This window comes from Bos taurus, chromosome 22, assembly GCF_002263795.3.
Source record: "Bos taurus isolate L1 Dominette 01449 registration number 42190680 breed Hereford chromosome 22, ARS-UCD2.0, whole genome shotgun sequence".
NCBI lineage: Eukaryota > Metazoa > Chordata > Mammalia > Artiodactyla > Bovidae > Bos > Bos taurus.
In genome coordinates this window covers 53,450,762-53,471,316 of record NC_037349.1, presented here as the reverse complement: position 1 = coordinate 53,471,316, position 20,555 = coordinate 53,450,762, and the positions used below count along the sequence as shown (strand labels likewise).

At 42.6% G+C, this 20,555-nt stretch overlaps 1 long non-coding RNA gene across 1 annotated transcript; it reads left to right on the top strand.

Annotated features, from left to right (window-relative positions):
- The first annotated feature begins 73 nt into the window (after positions 1–73).
- Positions 74–20,095, top strand: LOC132343543 (uncharacterized). Its single transcript, XR_009492437.1, has 3 exons — positions 74–475; positions 12,803–12,936; positions 17,996–20,095. It is a non-coding gene; the product is annotated as an uncharacterized lncRNA (long non-coding RNA).
- The last annotated feature ends 460 nt before the right edge of the window (positions 20,096–20,555 follow it).

Genomic DNA, 20,555 nt, shown 5'->3' with positions numbered 1-20,555 from the left:
GGGAACAGACGCACGTGACTAGGGAGTTACGCACTTTGATTGGTTCTCAAGATCACGCGACAGAAGTGCCGCGAGACCAGCCGACCGCCGCGTGCGCACTTGCTCCTAGGCGCGGGAAGTCCCGCCCTCACGCGCCACGCCGACTACAGGAGCGGCCGCCGTTGCCAAGAGTAACGGGAAAGGCGCGGCTGCCTGGCACCCAATCCCTACCAAGAGCCGCGGGGCAGCCTAGCCAGTCTTGCTGCTCCGGCCTTGCCCAGCACTTCCTGTGGCCTGGCGGCCCCGACGAATGGCCGTTGCCACGACTGCTGACTCCTGACCTTCCAGCGGACTCGTGGGGGCGTCCCAGACTTAATTCTCTCCTCTCCCAGACTTCCTACTTGGCTGAAATAGGCCACCAGCACCAGAGCTGCCATATTCCTGGACAGACCTTTGAACAACCCGCTCCACACTGCTATTTCTTCTTACATTCTTGGTAAAAAAAATCTCTAATATAGCGCCTTTTCCCTTAAAAACAAACAACAACAAAACAACCGCAAACGGAAACTGGTGAAAGAGCAGTGTATTTCAAACTGTTATGCCTAGAATCATCAGGGGAAGGTGTTGTACAAATGCTTCCGTGGCCTCACCTCCAGAAATCCTGAATCACGAAGTCAAGCTTGGGTCTTTGGAATCTGCAATTTTTACCGACCTCCAGGGCTGACTGTGGCCCACTCTTTATGAAGCACTATCCTAGGGACTTCCCTGGTGGTTCAGTGGTTGGGACTCTGGACTCCCCATCAGGGGACATAGGTTCTATCCCTGGTCAGGGAATTAAGATCCCAGATGTTGCATGGTGTGGCTAAGAAGACAAAAAAGAACCACTGTTCTGGAAGAGGCAGAGGTCTAGAAAGAGGTGGATTATGTCAGTGGGGTAAAGGGAGCTTGGGCTTGGGTAGATGAAAGCCAATGAATGGGCATAGGTCATTCAGGGGGCATTTCAGAGGCTCAGAAGACAAACACAAGCGGATACAATCACTGGGGAGGCAGCCTGTAAACTAGAAAGTGAGCCCCACATGATAGACACTGAAATGAGAAGGAGCACAGAACCAGACACTGGGACACTCAAAGCTGGGGCAGGACGTTTACCATCATCCCTATCTCAGGAACAGACGAGCTAGTGTAGATAATTCTTTGAGAGCTTAGGTTGAATTTGGCTCCTACACAGTGCAACTTAAAATGGGTCACAATTGAAAAAAAAAGAATCACAATTGGAACCTAAAAATCTAGACAGGATTTTAGAGAGCTGGTTCCACCTGGTTAATTTATCGATGAAGAGACCGAGATCCAAGGTCACATGTTCAAGGCTTCAGAAGACTAGGTGGGGGCATCTGAAGCTTGAGTCAGTGATGAAACTAATACAAATATGTTTCTAAAGAGCAAAACCAGAAAGCAGGTGTGAACTATTCTGGTATGGTGCATATTCAATCATATTCTGGTTTCAAGAATTTCATTTTTCTTTTCATTTATCACCATATTCGTTTTATTTAATGTAAATCGTGTACAGAGCTTAGTAATTTCCCCAAGAACTGAGTTCAGTACTTTTTTAACTTGACACTGTAACTGCCAGAATAAAGTAGTAGCAGATAAATTCTATAGAATAAAGCTTACTTACAAATGGATGACGTCTTTAGAAAAAGAGGTGGAGCAATGAAAACGTTTAGTAGTTAAGTGGTCAATCCATTTAAATTACTTCCATTTTACTGTATTGACCACTTAACTACTAAACGCACCTCTTTTTCTAAAGACGTCATCCATTTGTAAGTAAGCTTTATTCTACAGAATTTATCTGCTACTACTTTATTCTGGCAGTTAAAGTGTCAAGTTAAAAAAGTACTCAACTCAGTTCTTGGGAAAATTACTAAGCTCTGTACACGATTTACATTAAATAAAACGAATATGGTGATAAATGAAAAGAAAAATGAAATTCTTGAAACCAGAATATGATTGAATACGCACCATACCAGAATAGTTCACACCTGCTTTCTGGTTTTGCTCTTTAGAAACATATTTGTATTAGTTTCATCACTTACAAATGGATGACGTCTTTAGAAAAAGAGGTGGAGCAATGAAAACGTTTAGTAGTTAAGTGGTCAATACAGTAAAATGGAAGTAATTTAAATGGATAATTTTAAATTCAGACAAAGTAGGAGCTAGAAGGATATAATACTTTCAGATGAGGAAAGACAGCTCAGAAAAGTAAAGTGTCTTGGCCAGGAATAAGAGCAGCAGAACCAAGTCTGGAATTCAAATCTCTTGGCTTCTTGGCAAGGGTTTCCTGACCATTTAGTTCCACCCAAATACAAGTGACAGAGCTTTTTTCTTCCAAATTTATCCCCACCCCTCTGTACATAAGGCCCTCACCCTCCGGGTAGGGGATCGAGTGTCCCATGACGGCTAAAAAGCAGGGGGTGAAAGGGCAGTTGTTCTGTTTGGATGGGGCATGGTTAGGAGTCCTTTGCTTGGATGATTCAGGAATGATATGCAGGCAGTTGCCCATGGAAGGATCTCAGTCCTCAGGGACAAGAGGTTGCTCTGCGTGTCACCTGGAGCGCTCCCAGGCATGGAAGGATGGCCTGGGAGCACTGGCTTGGCTCTGACCAACTTGACTGGCCTCCCAGTAGTATCTGGGTAGAACCTCTGTCCCCCTGCAGGATCTAAAGGCAGATTCTCATCCTGAGACCCCCATGATGACTCCCTCTAAGATCACTTAAAGTTCTGTTTTGCTATAGCATTCCTTATGTTTCTGTTCAATGAGTGTTTGTCAAATTTGATAATAAGAGTTGCCATTATTTAGTGCCTACACTAGGCTAGACATATTCTATTTCCATAATTAATCCTCAAAATCTTTATTTTCTTTTCCTTACTGTAATAGGTACTCACTGAATTCACATAGAGAGAAGGTCACTTTACTAGATGTTGTGGATAAAGAAGGAATTTCATAAACACTTTTAAGAAGTTTAAGTAAACAGTTGTTCACCAGTTTGCATTTCTAAGGAAACTTAAGTGTATTTTCTTGCTAGCAAACTCCCATGCTTACTGAGTGCTGTTAATGCAAGGGAGTCAAAGCCATGGGTGGATAATACAAATATTTCATTGGTGAATACGTCTGGGGCTTGGTGATTTTTTAAGTTGTTTTGCAAAGCTGCATCAGTAATTTTAATTTAAAATTCTACTTTAATCCAAAATCTTCTGTACCAAGGATGTTAACAATATCACTGTTAGCCCATCTATCCAGCTGAGCCAAGTGTTATTACATAAGCTGTCTAAATAGTGTCAGCAAATATGAACATGTATTTTGGTCTTAAAGTGATGAATCTGGCTCATGAAAAGGCTGAACACGTGCTGCTTACTAGCTTGTGTTGGTTACCAGAGCAAATAAATCGAGCTGTGAAGGAAAAGAGCTCCACCCTACTTTAACTGTGAGTTTCTCAGCCTCCTATTTTTTTTTTTAAATCACTGTGACAATTAAAAAAAAAATGTGTTTGTGTGTGTGCACACGTGAGTGTCACTCTGGACGGATTGGGTGGGAGGCATACAACCAAGGCTATTATATACCTTTTAGCAGCACGCATGCTCAGTCACTCAATCATGTCCCACTCTTTGCAATTCCGTGGACTACAAGCCACCAAGCTCCTCTGCCCATGGAATTTTCCAGGCAAGAATACTGGAGCAGGTTGCCATTTCCTCCTCCATGGGATCTTCCTAACCCAGGGATCGAACACACATCTCTTGCATCTCCTACATTGGCAGACAGATTCTTTATCACTGAGTCACCTGGGAAGTCCACCATGTAGCAGAGCTCAATGTAAATAAAGATCAACTCTGGTCTTTTTATATTGTTACAAAATGAGACTTTTATGAGTTTATAAATGACTAGTCTTAACACCGGGCCACCAATTTGGGGGTGTTTACAACCTAGACTAGGCGAAAGGAGGAACAGGAAGGTGACAGATTTGCTTGGTCTTGACATAGTGACTTCTTCTGCCACTATTTACAGAGCTCCCCTTTGTGTGCCAGGTTCTGTGGCCAAGACAGCATCTCAGGGAAGAACTGGAGGATTCAGGAAGCCCGAAAGTCCCCTACTCTATAAATCTTTGGGTAGGGTTGAGGGACTAAGGTGAGGCTTTACTTAAAAGAGAAAGTAATAAAGAAAATCATTAAACAATATGAATCTTGAAGACTGTATGGGAAAGGAACATTTGACAAAACACTGAACTTCTCCTGTAGTAGGCAGGAAATGGTAGGGGAGAATCATTTCAGGGGAAGGGGATTATCTTGAAGGAGGAATACGGCTTTGTCCATGTGACACTACAGGGTCCTCTGTAACTCCCCTCACCCTATCCAGTTACAACCGAGAAAGTAGTCAAGACGTGAAAGAAGGGAAGAATGCAGGATTCAAAGAGTCTTTACAGGAACTATGGCATTTGACTGGGTTTTCCTGGTGAGTCAGTGGTTAAGAATCTGCCTGCCAGTGCAGGAGACATGCGTTCCATCCTGGGTTGGAAAGATCCCCTGGAGAAGGAGATGGCATGAGGCCATTTTCAGTTCTTCTATTTGCTCGTTGAGTCAATTGGTTTCAAAGTGCTCCAGGTGACCACAGAGTATTAGAGGGTGCTGACAAGTTAGATTTGTGAAATAAATATCATACGTTTTACAGGAGGTCAGGCAAGGAAGTGGTTCACCATAAAATACTACAACTCCCTTTACGACCGTGTGGATGATGGTAATGTCTTAGCCCAAATGATAGATTAGCTTCACTGATCTAAATCTCCAAAATTAAAACAACCCAAAGGAAAGAAACACCCCAAACATCGAAAACTGAAGACTGACTAAGAAATGTTAGGAACTGGTTGGGAGGAATACCTCCTTGTGAAGTATGAGAATAATTTACTGTACATATGGTGTGGTGGTGGGTTAATCACTAAGTCCAACTCTTGTGAGCCCCATAGACTGTAACGCCCCAGGCTCCTCTGTCCATGGGATTTCCCAGGTAAGAATACTGCAGTGGGTTACCATTTCCTTCTCTGGGTGGATCTTCCCTACCCAGGGATCGAACCCTGGTCTCCTTCACTGCAGGCAGATTCTTTACTCACTGAGCCAATAGGATGATATGCACCAAATCCTCATTCCACAGCTTCATGTGCATGTCTGCATCTGAGTCAGACCCACAAGCTCAATCCCTGTATTCAGCAATTGTTTGTGGAAAACCTGATACACAACAGACACTCTGGGGAAGGGAACAATAAGCAAGATGGGATTTGTCCCTTTCAAACAGGGCCTTATGATCAAGCCAAGGGAAGACGCAAGCTTGCAAAGGGATCTCAGAGCAGGCAATATGGGGAATGGGAGTTCAGAGAAGAGAAAGTCAACTGTCTTGAAGGTAAAAGGAAGTTCAGGAGAGTCTTTCAGGAGGCAGAATTCCAGCTGGTCTTTAAAAGGTGTGTGCAAGAGTTGTGGGTGAGCATGATGATTGAGGGAGAGAAGGTTGTCCTGAGCAAGGAACCAGAATTTTCATCAGGTAAGGCAGTAAAACTGTCCAGAGATGTGCTTTTCAATTTGTTATTTCAAGTCAAACTGCAGAGAGAGATACACGATGTACACAGTGATGGAGTATTTATTCTAGTGTCTTCTTCAGGAATGTGGGCCTCCCTAGATCTACGATCTTTGCTACATGTTTACCTGGACTAATGTCAATGGAAATATGTTCACCAACTGCATTCCAGCTTAGAAAATGGAAAACTTAGATGTGCTCAGGAAGCTCTGCTTACCAAGATAGGGCTCTGCAGTCCCTTTGCAAAGTCTGAATCGCCTAGTGCAGCTGTGTTCATGGATGGAAGTTTTCTCGATGGGGTGGGTGTCATTCTTGGTTTATACTTGTCTTTCTCACTACTCTATTTCAAGCTCCTTGAAGGATGGAGTCTTTATTACATGATCAACCTGAATTGCCCCCTCCCCCTGCCCCCAGCAAGGGCTGGGCTATAATACCTCTGAGCAATTCTTGAAGAACTGAATTGAAATTAAACAGGAACATCTCAACAAACATTTGTGAGTGCCTGCTGGCTTCCAGATACTGTGTGTGTTTGGGGGGGAGGGAGGGGTTGCTCTGGGCAAGCCTTCTCCTGGACATGCATCATATATTACCAAACATCCAGCTATCCCTATTTCCTGTGTTAAATGTTATTTTGAGTTTGGTTTATATGACTTTCATAATTATGAGTCTTCAAGAATGAATTATTTAGTTCTTGTGATTTAACCCTTATGTTTTTATATAACTACAAATTGAATTCTAGTTGATCGGTTGACTTAATGATACATTTTGAAGATATCCCATGAAACTATTACTAATTTGGGTGTGTGGTTTTCTTTTCATTGTCATGGACTCACATTATCTTATCATGTGTGCATGCATGCCAAGTCACTTCAGTCATGTCTGACTCTTTGTGACATCATGGACTGTAGTCTGCCAGGCTCCTCTGTCCATGGATTCTCCAGGCAAGAATACCGCCTGGAGTGGGTTGCCATGCTCTCCTCCAGGGGATCTTCCCCACCCAGGGATTGAACCTGAGTCTCTTATGTCTCCTGCATTGGTAGGTGGTGGGTTCTTTACCACTAGCACCACCTGGGAAACCCTTATTTTATTATATATTTTATCATATATCATACTATATATTATATATTTAATATATATTATATAATATCCATAGTATTTTATTTAACATATTTTATAGGGCTTGGGCCCTGTGCCTTAAATGTCTGTGGATGTTGGGAGAGCAAAGAGGATTGAAACCCCTGCTCTCTAGGCTCCTAACTGTGTAGCAAAGCAGCTAGACCCATTAGAAGGTCACATTCATATCACTGGTCACTCTCTGGGGAACTAGATAAGGGGCACTTAGTTCAGTCTGGGACTTCAAGGAGACTATTGAGAAGATCCCTGAACTGAATCTTGAGGGACCGGCAAGAGTTAGCCTGGGAAAGCAAGGCAGAGAGGGCAGAGGAGGCACAGCAAACCTCCAACAGCCCAGCGCGTGAATTCCTAACAAAGCGTGAATGGTATGTTCGCATCTAGTGCAGGAGTTACTGCTGCCCAAAATGTCATCGCTTTGCTAAAAGTACTGGCAAGTAAGTCATGACTAGAAACACTATCTTCACAAGGGAAAAAATAACCCAACACTCTAAAAAACAAAGGGATATAAAGATAAGTTATATCTCTTTATCTGTTACTGTCTAAAAGGGAGCAAAGGGTGACTTCTGGGGTTCCAGTGCTATGGCACTATTCTGTGTCATGATCTGTGTGCAAGTTATATATTTTTAGTTTGTGAAAAATAATGAGTTATATTCTTATATGTATAACTTCAATCAAGTCTTTGAAAATTTAAATGCTTATACAAATTTGTATGTATTTGTGTATAAATATTTCAATAAAGAATCCAGCTGCCAACGCAGGAAACACAAGAGACACGGGTTCGATCCCTGGGTCAGGAAGCTACCCTGGACAAGGGAATGGAAACCCACTCCAGTGTTCTTGCCTGGAGAATTCCATGGACAGAGGAGCCTGGTGGGCTACAGTCCATGGGGTGGCAAAGAATCATGACTGAGTCACAGACACGACTGAGTCACAGACACGACTGAGCGACTAACACTTTCACTTCAACTAAAAGGTTTTAAAAATAAACAAACAGAAAAAAGGTAATGTACCTGGTTTACTGCTACAATGGAGGCTCAGAAACCCATCTGGTGTTACCCTAAGGGGAGGATGTCTTTCCAGGACTGAAGTATCTTTATCTGGCCTGCACTAGGTCAGCCTGCAAACCCTCCCCAGCACCAGCAGGTACGGTGGAGGAGAAATGTGGTTGCGACTTTATATAGAAACACCCCTGAACAAACCCGTGGAGGGTAAACTCCGAACGTCTAACACTCACAGAATTGAAACTTTCAGTGAGCATAAGCGGAGATCTACAGTCCCTAACTGTTCTTATCTGGTCTTACTGAAAAATAACGAGGCCTGATTATAAGTCAGAAGACAACTTAGACATCAATAGCCGCATGTATAGGACAGAAAAAGTTTTGCATTGTAAGAGATTTAGTGTGAATCTATATATCTAATATTGTGTGAGAGAAACCATTAAAACCATGGAGTTAGTTTCTTCCCTAGGATCTCTGCTTGTATCCACAGAGAAGGTTCTGTGTGTTGAGAAATTATCCATAGGGCCCCATGTATTTTTCAGTTAGAATTTATAATAGTATGAAGCTTTGCTTCTTTAAAGTAGGTATGTATTTTAAAACCCTCTATGATGTGAGTCATCATAGCCTTCAACATTTTTTGCACAATGAACTGTGTTTCAGTAACAAACGTTTCATGTTTAAAAAGTGATATTTAGTTTAATCCTCAAAGCAATCCCAGAAGATAAATACTTCCTTCTTTCCACCACTGCACCCCTCAACACACAGACCCCTGGAGGGACTACTTGGCTGTGCCTCCTTCGGTCACTTACTGGCCCTTGCCTCGGTCATCTCTCGTCTCCAGTCACCTGCTGCTGCCTGTCTCCCGTCAGTCATCTTCACCAACCTCCAGATCCTGCGTGCACTCAGGCATACCCGAGGATGACCTGGCTGGCGCCCCTTCATCCTGGCTCTGCCTAAGCCTGAAGCTGCTTCACTGCCATGCTGACAGCTCAGAAGTGACCCTCTCTGATCATCAACTCTCTGAACAATGCAAGTGTTAGTCACGTCCAACTCTTTGCGACCCCATGGACTGTAGCCTGCCAGACTCCCCAGTCCATGGAACTTTGCAGGCAAGAACCCTGGAGTGGGTAGTCATTCCCTTCTCCAGGGGATCTTTACAAGCTCGAACCTGGGTCTTCTGCAAAGCAGGCAGATTCTTTACCATCTGAGCCAGCAGGGAAGCCCCAGCTGTCTGAGTTTCTCCAGTTCCTACACTTTCCTTAAACCTTACCTCTGGCCTGACTGTGACCTGACTGTGACCTTGTGAACCTTCTGTGTCTTTCTGTGACCTTGTGAACCTTCTGTGTTTCTGGTCTAGCATCTCTTCTCCTTGACTCACTTCTCCAGGTCATCACCCCACCAAGAGAAGCTTCTATTTCCTACCAGTGACTCTGTTACAACAGCTTGATCAGCCTTTAATGCTTCCAGCCATCTATTTGTTGTTGTTTTTCTTGTTCCAAAACCTAGAACTCACATAACTAACTGTATTTACGGCATAAAAACTTTTGAACTATGTTTTCTCAATTTCTTCTGGCCTTTACAGCTGCTGAGATATTCTGGCTCAGCTTCTCTTCCACATGACCCAGGTGGCTGTCCCCTAAAGTTCCCTAGCCCTGAAGCATCATTCCCCTCCCTTCTCTTCAACCCCCACAGATGATCCCCTTCGGCTTTTCTAGAAGGGTAAGCTCCCTGGAAATCCCTGAATTCATGCTCCCATTTTCTTTATCAGTAAGTGAGGAAATATTAAAGATTACACACACCTGGTATTGCCTAGGGTATAAGGAAATGACATGCTTTAAAACTTTGGTTGGAGGATAAAGAATGGAGTAGGTCTTCTCTTTTTTTGAGGACAAACTGGAAATTAGTATCAAAACTGAGAATGCACACGCCCTTTGACCCAGTGATTTGTGTTCACTTCTAAGAATTTATTTAAGAAAAAAACAAGAGGGTGAAGAAGTATGTACAGAGATGTTTACTGTGGCTTTGATGTGGTAAAAACCCTGAGACTGTTTAAATGTTCCTCTTTTGGGGGGATGACTAAATGAACTGTGCTGCAGTAAAGTGGAGTCTTCTGCAGCTGTCAAAATGCTCAGGAAGAATCCATGTGCACTGACATGGAAAGATAGTCATAATATATAATAAAGTGGCAAAATCAAGTTGGAGAATCGCAGTCACTGAAAGATTCCACTTAGGTACTTACAAATGCAGTTATAAATACATAATCAGAAAGGTGATGCACCAGACTCCTTATACCCAAATCCAGGCCGGGTGATAGAATGGGGATAGGGGTGTGCGGTGGTTGATCCCTACACTACACATTGTACGCCTGTCATTTTAATTTCATTATTAACTCTTTATTCACTGGGGGATTTTTGAAACTAATGTCTGTGGCCAACGACTTGTTCTGTAAGTGAATACTGAAACACTCCAGTCAATACTGTCCAGCATGTGTTAGTATGTCTCTGGTGAATAATGTGTTAAGCGGGCATCACTTTTATAATTTAGCGATATAAAGAGAAAGTAAGATAAAAGCCAGTGCAAACGCACCCTTGTTACATCTGCCAGTGTTTGATGTGCCACCACAACCAAGGCACCCTCCTTTGAAAGGTCAAGCCTCACGCCTGTTCTCTGTAAACAAGAAAAGAGGCAGAAATACCAGGCCAACATAGACCTGTATGGAGACCAGCCAAAGGTGGTCACTCCAAACACAAGGCCAACGTTCAGATACTTTCACTTTGGTTGCAGCCCGCTGCTGTTAGCTTTCTTCCTCTTTTTTCTTTCTCCAGATGGCTGAGCAGATATTTTAAAACAATATTAAACAGGAAACCAGCGTATGTCTTGGACACAAAGATGCACTGTACAGGAACAGTAAAACCATTACGTTCATTTTCTTTACTGCACTACATGTACCTCCTTTTATGGGGAAGGTGCGTGTCCATTGATATGACTCACCCCAAACGATCAGTGATCATCAACCATGGTTGATTATTGCCACCCTTTTTTTCCAGAAAGAGAGGGCAAAGTCATTAACTGCATGCAAAGTATCTCAGGGGCTACATAATCTAAGTTCTTACCTCATCTTCTAGAACACCCACAAAACTTCTTTCCCTACTGATTCTCAGGAGAAACTCTTGTCTAAGGCTAAGTATGACCCAGATTTCATGCTCCCATCCACCTCCTCCAACCTCTGCTGGGTAAACTCCACCCATTATATATATGTATGTGTGTGTGTGTGTGTGTGTGTGTGTGTGTGTGTGTATATATATATATATATATATATATAAAATTTCCTGGTGGCTCAGACGGTAAAGAATCTGCCTGCAATGTGAGAGACCCAGGTTTGATCCCTGGGTCAGGAAGATTCCTTGGAGAAGGGAATGGCTACCCACTCCAGTATTCTGCTCTGGAGAATCCCATGGACAGAGGAGCCTGAGGGCTACAGTTCATGGAGTCCCAGAGTCAGGACTGAGAAACTAATATTTTCACTTTCATATATATACATATATATAAATGCTTAGCTCCTATATCCCTTTCTCTCTCTCTGATTCCCTCTCAGGTTAAAATTATGCTTGTCTCCTCTAGATTCAAAATGAAACAAAACAATAACAAATATTAACCCTAAACCAACCCTTCCTTTGTCTAAACTTTTCCTATCGTCTGCTGCCCTAACTTTTTCCTTCTCTTTATTGCTAACCTCTTTGAGGAGAGTACTCCCTGATGACTGCTCACGTGTCACAGCTCAGTCATCCCCACAGTCTGGCTTTGTTCTCCTCCTCCCTATTGAAACAGACTTCTCAAAAGCCATCAGATGAGCTCCACTTGCCAAACCTCACACCTGTCTGAGTCAGCTTGGCAGCATGTCCCAGGGCGGACTGCTTCCTTCTTTATACTTTCCGTGGCTTCTGCTGCTCTTCTCTCTCCTCCCTGCTTCTTCTCGCTCTCTGTGGCTGACCCCTCTTCTGTTCCCCTCTGGAAAGTGGTGTCTGTTGGGGTCTCTCCTCAACTGCTTTGTTTTCACACTGTACCTTCCTCTTCTGTGTAATTTCACTCATTCCTACAGTTTCATCTCTCTTGTAGGAGGATGACCATCAAACCTGCACCTTTAAGCCATGCTTCTCACCTGCATACCCAACTTATATTTCCAGAAGCTTACAACTTACATCTCTAGGTTTTCCGAGTGCCCCAAAAGCTGTGTCAGTTCAACACATCAATCCGCCAGTCTGTCTGAGTCCTGTTCCATCACCACTCGCACCAGTGAGATGATTCAGAATCCTCCATGAGTTCTCCATTCTTTCCTCCTGCATATCCTGGGACTACATCTCCTGAAATAACTTGCAAAATCACTGACCCTCTCTTGTTCATTCTAACAGCTACTCCCCTAGTCCTATTCCTCTTAACTCGAAAATACCAAAAAACAATGTCAACAAAACCAGAACATAATTCTAATCTGTCTAAAGCACATACTAATTTACAGAGCTCTTACCTCCTGGAATTTAGACCAGCCTCATGGAAAAGTTGTGGAAGGTGGGTGGGTGGGGTACAGATCCTTCCCCATGAAATGGAGTTCAAAATAAAAATTTAACTGTGACTTGGAAAATCAAAGTGATGATTCCCACACACATCTAGTTTTAGTTTTCAGTTCTGATGTGAAAAAAAACAGTTTTGTGAGTTTTAGTTTTGGGGAGAATTGGTTAATCATGATAATTTTATCAAAGATGTATGAGTTTGAATACTGGCTAATTTTGCACTTTTCTTGTGAAATGGATGAAATGAACAGCCATCATTCTTTTGTTTTATAAAATAGCCTTTCCAGGTATTTCACACTTTTACCCACTCAATTTTCAGGAAAAAAAATACTGGCTAATACATCTACTTCCAGGAACAGTGAATAAGGTATATAAACGGTAGATTAAAAATAAATGCTTCCATACAGGACTCTTCAAACAACTGTCAGGGTGTGCCATCAAGAAAAAACACCAATGTTTCACAAAAGAATTACTTCATGTTTCTCTTCTTTCCTCTGAAATATTCTCGACAGGCTTGTAAGTAGTTTAGCCAAAATATGAATCAGCCCTTAAACATCACCTCCGAGGTCAAGGGAAGATTCGGGAGACTATAGGATACAAGACTGCTGGGGTATAAACAGTTCCAGAGAAGCATTCAAAGTGACAGGTAAACTCAATGTACTTACTTACATTTTTACCTAGAGTTTTGAAGATAATCTGTTATTATACCTAATACCTTTTTTTAAAATCCTTTGTTAAAGTTAAAATCAGATGGCGTATTTTATAACTTGTATTTATATGCTATATATACAAAAACAAAAAAGCAACCTCAATGTGAAGAAAAATAAAAATTTTGAGAGAAAGAGAAGCTGTAGACATGACTACTTTGAAAGTACCTTATGTAGATCTAAAGGAAAAGGATAGTCAATTCTGTTGAACACAGACTCATATTTTATCTCGCCAAAAAACTGAGTCTGTGTTTACCAAAAGAGCAAAGAGTTTTCCGGTAACGTCATTATTAAAAAAAGTAATTCTAAAAGCTGTCATTTTGAAGCTCAAGGTTGAAAATGTTTGCTGTGGGATGTTTACAGTAGCAATCAGTATTTGTTCATTCACAGTTACAAATCATGGGTTTCAGAGAAGGTTGATTTACTTTACCAACCTGTTCCCACTAGCTGGGAGCTCACAGGCCTCCAGGAAGCTCTCTGAGAAATGACAGCTGGAGGCATTGCTCCTTAAACAAGTTATTTTACAGGTAAAAAGTATGGCTCTAACAGCTGGACTTAAAAGCAAAACGCAGGATCTTGATTTTCTGGAAAGCACAAGTTGATAATACAAGATGTGGGGTAGAAATGGGAACTAATCTCTTTCTGTATTAAAAAAATTGCTTTACAGAAGTAATGTTTAATCTTATAATTAACCTAGAAGTCTGGTCTAACTTTTCTAATCTATTCACACCTATCAGAAAAATGTCTGATCCCCTCCAGGCCTCTAACTTATGCTGGAATTTTCATCTTTAATTAGCAAGAAACATCAGTGCCATCTAGTTCTCATTTTCCAATGGTGAAAAATAATAGGTGAATGAATGTGGATGTTTCACAGAGAATATTACATGGGGTACTTATTAAATAGTGTGAAGAACTGAAATAAAGTTCACTTCCTTTCTGAAAAATTAGCGTTTGGGAACCTTGGAATGGCATATAAATCATATATTAGTCACAGAATAGAGGGGCTTCCCTGATAGCTCAGCTGGTAAAAAATCTGCCTGCAATGCAGGAGACCCCGGTTTGATTCCTGGGTCGGGAAGACCTGCTGGAGAAGGGATAGGCTACCTCCTCCAGTATTCTTGGGCTTCCCTTGTGGCTGAAGAGTCTGCCTGCAATGCAGGAGACCTGGGTTCAATCCCTGGGTTGAGAAGATCCCCTGGAGAAGGGAAAGGCTACCCACTCCAGTATTCTGGCCTGGAGAATTCCATGGAATGTATAGGCCACGGGGTCACAAAGAGTCAGACATGACTGAGCGACTCACTTTCACTTTCAATCACAGAATAAGGCTCTGGTAGCCTCTAAGGATCATAGCATGATGAACAGCCACTGTTATTGTTGAGGGAGAAAGTGAAGATTTCATGTATATTTTAAAAATTTGCAGCTGCAAGTAATAACTGATTTAAAAAATGATGCCAAGAGAATGAAAGGGTATGTCCATGAATGTAAAGTATATGGTATATGTGTATGTGTGTGTGCTAAGCTGCTTTAGCTGTGCCCGACTCTGCTACCCTCTGGACTATAGCCCACCAGGGTCCTCTGTGCATGGGATTCTCTAGGCAAGAATATTGGAGTGGGTTACCATGCCCTCCTCCAGGGGAATCTTCCCGATCCAGGGATCAAATCTGTGTCTCCTGCGTCTCCTGCACTGATAAGTGGATTCTTTACCACTAGCACCGCCTGGGAAGCCCAGTATGTGTGTATATACGTGCACACATCTGTGTGGTATATGGATGTGTGTGCATTTGCGTATATGGGTGCACATGCGTCTGTATGTATATGCATGAATGTATGGGTATATGTGTGTGTGTGCAGGAAAAGAAATGAACAAGAAAGGACTCTGAGGTCCTAAAATAATTCTGATGGTGGATTAGCATTTATCAGGAGCTGATCTTAATAAACGCTTTTTGTAGGTGATAAAAATAATAGCATCAGCCAACTAAAATTATAATTTTTCTCATAACAGAATTCTGGAGTTCTCATTGGCAGGTAAAGATTTTCTTTCCTGGAAGCCAGTCTTTTATTATTTTAGATTTTGTGAAAATACTTAGGCCAGGTGCCTATGTTTTCAGTAAAAGGCACTATGTGACTTCCACAGCAAGCGAAACACAAGAATGATCTGGAAAATGGATTACCAAGGCCTGACAGAGCTCCAGGGGAGCTTTACAGTGTAGAAAAGGTTGGTTCTCATCTGGTCTCATCAACACTGGCACGATGAGGAAGCTCAGCTCAAGGGGTGTATAATAAATGTGGAAGAGCTGAGTGACATTCCTGCCCACCTGAGTTTTAACAATCACTTTTTCTGCTACTAGGAGAGATTTTCAGCTCAAGTCTCTGAACTGACACCTGGTCTAGTCCATTGCCAACATTTTCCTGCTTAACTCTCATCTGGGCATATTTCTTCTGGACCTTTTATTTGGGATTGTTTTAAGAGAGAAGGAAAAAAAAAATGTAACTCTATTCAACACAGGGTCCAAGTACACTGGCCTTATAGGAAGGAGTTTAATTAGGCCAGAGAGATAGGTGTCATTTCTGGGAAACCAGAGCAGACCTGGGAATAGCATTTATTCCAAACCTGCTTAGTCTCAGGACAGATACCCTTTGTGGGTAGTAGAGTTATTATGAAAGAATGCCTTCAGAGATCAAAACTTTAGAGGGCAAAAGTTCAAGGGAGGGTTTATTTTTACTGTTAAAAGGGAAGATGGATTATGAGTAAAATCAAGAATGCTGATTAAAATGCCAAAAGCTCAGAAAGCCCAGAAGTGCTGTTTGGTTTGTGGACTGTTTGTTTTTTCCTGAGCCAGACGCTTGCTAAATACATCTGTCTTATTCCTAAAAGGTTTTTTCTAACTGGCTGCTAGTCTCACATAAAATCATTTGCCCCAGCTAGTGCATTTGTGTGTGTGTGGGGAGGTGGGTATGGGACAAGGTTTAGCAAAGAAAGTCCTGTGGGTAAGGTGACCCTGCCTATGAGTGAACTGTATTTGCAAAAGTGTGTGTGTGTGTGTGTGTGTGTGTGTGTGTGCGTGCGCGTGCGTTGTCATGCCTGATTATTTGCAGACACAAGAAGCAAAATCCCAGGTAAGACCTCATGAGAACATACTGGTGCTTCATTACAAGCCATAGTGCACAAGTGATTTGAGGTCCATCAGTTTCTTATGCTTCACCAATTACATCTCTCAGGGTAACTAACTGCAAGAACTTATTCACCCTTTACCTAAAAAAAGCAATTTATTTTTAGAAACTGAAAGCTGTGAGGGACATGCATATGGTTTACTACAACCTGTCTGGGGGACAACTGAGATCCATAACAGCCCCAGGGCCTGCCTGAGATGCAAGGCACAGTCACAGGGTTTTCTCCCCCACCTGGTGGTTATTGCCACTATCTCTGTTACGGAGTGCTTTTTCCTGAGGAAAAAAAAATTATATATGGCCAGCAACGGACTTTTGGTTATCCAGTTCATTTATTTGTTCATCAAATGATAATGAAATGGTTCCTATGACAGGCACTATCGTGGGCTCTGGGGTCACACTGATGATGAAAACAGACACAGTCTCTACTCTCGTGAGGTAAAGTGAGTCTTGTTTAGTTGCTAAGTCGTGTCCGACTCTTTGTGACCCCATGGATGACAGCGCCTCAGCTTTCTTCATCCTTCACTATCTCCCGGGATTTGCTCAAACTCATATCCATTGCATCGATGATGCTATCCAACCATTTCATCCTCTGTCGCCCCCTTCCAGCTGTAAAATTTGGTTCGAAAATTTTGCTCCTCTAAATACAGATGGCTGATAGGCACATGAAAGGAGGCTCAACATCGCCAATTATTAGAGAAATGCAAATCAAAACTACAATGAGACGCCACCTCACACCGGTCAGAATGGCCATCATTACAAAGTCTACAAATAGCAAATTCTAGAGAGGGTGTGCAGAAAAGGGAGCCCTTCTACACCACTGGAAGGAATGGAAGACGGTACAGTCACTGTGCAAAACAGTATAGAGGGTCCTCAGAAAACGAAAAACAGAATTCCCGTATAATCCAGCAATCTCACTCTCGGGCATACACCCAGACTAAACTAGAACTCAAAAAGGTACATGCATCCCTGTGCTCACAGCAGCACTGTTCACGGCAGCCAAGACGTAGAAGAGCGCAAATGCCCACTGACACATGAATAAAGAAGATGTATGTACACACCACACCTTCTCATACGTACGTAGGGTGGGCTTCCTCAGCGGCTCAGGGCTGAAGAATCTGCCTGCAATGCACGAGCTATGGCAGGAGCCAGGCGTTCGATCCCTGGTTTGGGAAGATCCTTTAGAGATGGAAATGCCAACCCACTCAGTATTCTTGCCTGAGAAATCCCCTGGACAGAGGAGCCTGTAGAGTTCATGGGGTCACGAAAGGGTTGGGACACAACTTAGCAACTATACAACAACAAGTGTGTGTGTGTATAAAATGGAATACTACTCAGCCATACAAAAGAACAAAAAATGCCATCTGCTGCAACATGGATACAACCAGAGATTATCATGCTATGTGAGTTAAGTCAGAAAGAGAAAGACAAATACTGTGTTACTTACACATGGAAGCTAAAATATGACACAGATGAACTTTATTATGAAACAGAATCACAGACACTGAAAACAGATGGTGGTTGCCAAAGTGGGGGCGGGAGGAGGGGTGGAGGGGAGGTTGGAGTTACCAGATGTAAGCTTTTCTACACAGAATGGATAAACAACTAGGTCCTACCGTGCAGCACAGGGAACTGTATTTAATATCCCATGATAAACCATAATGGAAAAGAATATTTTAAAAAGAACATATATATACATGTATACACACACACACACGTAACTGAATTACTTTGATGTACCATAGGAATTAACACAACACTGTAAATCGATTATACTTCCATTTTAAAAATGTATTAAAAATAATATAAACCTTTGTTCTTCCTTTGAAGAAACTCGCAGATTAATGGCAGCCTCTGCATTTCCCATCTGAAGCACTACGGCACAAGAGGTGGCCTGGAAGCATGCCTCAGCCTCTGCCGAGAGTGCACAAAACAGGGCCAAGTACCAAGCGGGGAGCAGGAATGCCCTGGCTTCTCCCCAGATGCATCTGCTCCACAGGGAGAAGACCAGGAGTGAGACAGGCCAAAGTCAATCCAAGAGCATCCTGCAGGACCGTGGAGGTCAATGAGGGCAGGGAACTCTGTGCACACACCTGCCTCAACAGCCACTTTAACAATAACAACATCAGTCTCCTCCTTGCTTCTTCTGAAAACTAGGGTGGGGAAACCATGACTTACTGAGGGATGGACTCTGATCTTGTTTCTATATGCTGTTACATGACGGAAAAAAAAGAGAGCCTAGGTCAGGCCCTCAGCTGCAGGTAAGAAAAAAACTTTTAAAAATGTTGTGTCTTGGAAGCCTCCTAAAGTGGAGGCCAGTCAACTAGATCCTGACCTTGGATACAAGTTTTTATCTGTGCGGCATCGGTAACAATATACACCTAACTCGCTGATGATCGGTGAACAGGACCATCCGTCGGGTGCACGTCTGGAATTCTCCCACATCTTGAAGATGAGGAGTGAATATGAATGTGAATAACTATGATAACAATAATTAACAGAATTGTCTTCCATCCTTCTCTTAGAGAGTAGCACTTCCTCTTTCCAGAATGTGTGAAGGTTATACTTGGAACCACTCTTGTTTTGAAACTTTGTTTTAAATTACACTCAGTTTTGGCTCATTGGTTTCTGATGAGAATATTATTATCATGGGAGCTTCCCACTCCATCCCTCCTCCAGCCCCCACGTTTGGCTCCCCAAAATAATTCAATTAAAACACACCCACTGAATATATTAAAAGTCATGAGTCCATAACGATACTTTAAAAAGAGAAAATCAGAAGAAACTCATTTGAGGCAGTTAGTTCACAACCTCTTATTTGGAAACTATGTAATTAAGGGGAAAATACATTTAATGCCTTTCCAGTAGAAACTATATTGCAGGGTAACCAAATAGTTCCAGTTGATGAGCTAACGCTCTATTTCACAGAAGAATGCCAGCTGAGTGCAGAAGGATGGGAGACTCAGACAATCATAGTCTTGCAACTCGTTATGGGAAGGCAGGTCCAAGTGAGGACTACCCACTTGTGTCGAAGACACTAGGGGAACAGCAGGTGGGGCCTGGGAGAGTCGTATGGAACCAAAGAAAAACCGCACCAATATGGTCTGGTCATCAGGAGCAAAACAGAGCTGTACAACGGGTTATCAGACTGCCTTCACCCTAAACTAAGCATTGATTTTAGCCTCAGAAATGGTGGAGCAACCAGATACTATGTGTCTCCTGGTGTCATGCGTTCTGAATCACAGCACCACCTGGGATGCAGTCTTCAGTTCAGTTCAGTCGCTCAGTCGTGTCCGACTCTTTGTGACCCCATGAATTGCAGCACGCCAGGCCTCCCTGTCCATCACCAACTCCCGGAGTTCACTCAGACTCACATCCATCGAGTCGGTGATGCCATCCAGCCATCTCATCCTCTGTCGTCCCCTTCTCCTCCTGCCCCCAATCCCTCCCAGCATCAGAGTCTTTTCCAATGAGTCAAAGTGCAAGAGGTGGCCAAAGTACTGGAGTTTCAGCTTTAGCATCATTCCTTCCAAAGAACACCCAGGGCTATTCTCCTTTAGAATGGACTGGTTGGATCTCCTTGCAGTCCAAGGGATTCTCAAGAGTCTTCTCCAACACCACAGTTCAAAAGCATCAATTCTTTGATGCTCAGCTTTCTTTACAGTCCAACTTCACATCGATACATGACCACTGGAAAAACCATAGCCTTGACTAGACGGACCTTTGTTGGCAAAGTAATGTCTCTGCTTTTGAATATGCTATCTAGGTTGGTCATAACTTTCCTTCCAAGCAGTAACCGTCTTTTAATTTCATGGCTGCAGTCACTATCTGCAGTGATTTTTGGAGCCCCCAAAAATAAAGTCTGACACTATTTCCACTGTTTCCCCATCTATTTCCCATGAAGTGATGGGACCAGATGCCATGATCTAGCCAAAGATATTTACCTGGGGTCTAGTCATCCTGTAGGTGTTAACTTCCTGGAAATGAAGGGGAAAGAGGAACCAGCTAAATGAAACATGGAGATGCAAGGAATGTCTATAGACCCAGTGGTTGCAGTAAAAAGGTTCAGGAAAGAAACAGACTAAAGAAAGAGGCTGGATTAAAAGACACCAAGGGGACATGATAACCAGGTATAATGTGTCTGAAATTTGGGCCTGAAATTTGTCTTTGCTTTGGACAAATAAGCTATAAAGGACATTTGGGGGAAAGTTGTGGAATTTGAATATATGCATGCTATTAAATTATGTTAAAGAATGATTATTAATTTTTGGTGTGATCATATTAGTTTTGGTTACAAAGGAAAGTGTTCTTATTTTTTAGAAATGCATCTTGAGGTGCTTTGAGGGTAATGTGGGCTTCCCAGGCGGTTCAGTTGGTAAAGAATCTGCTT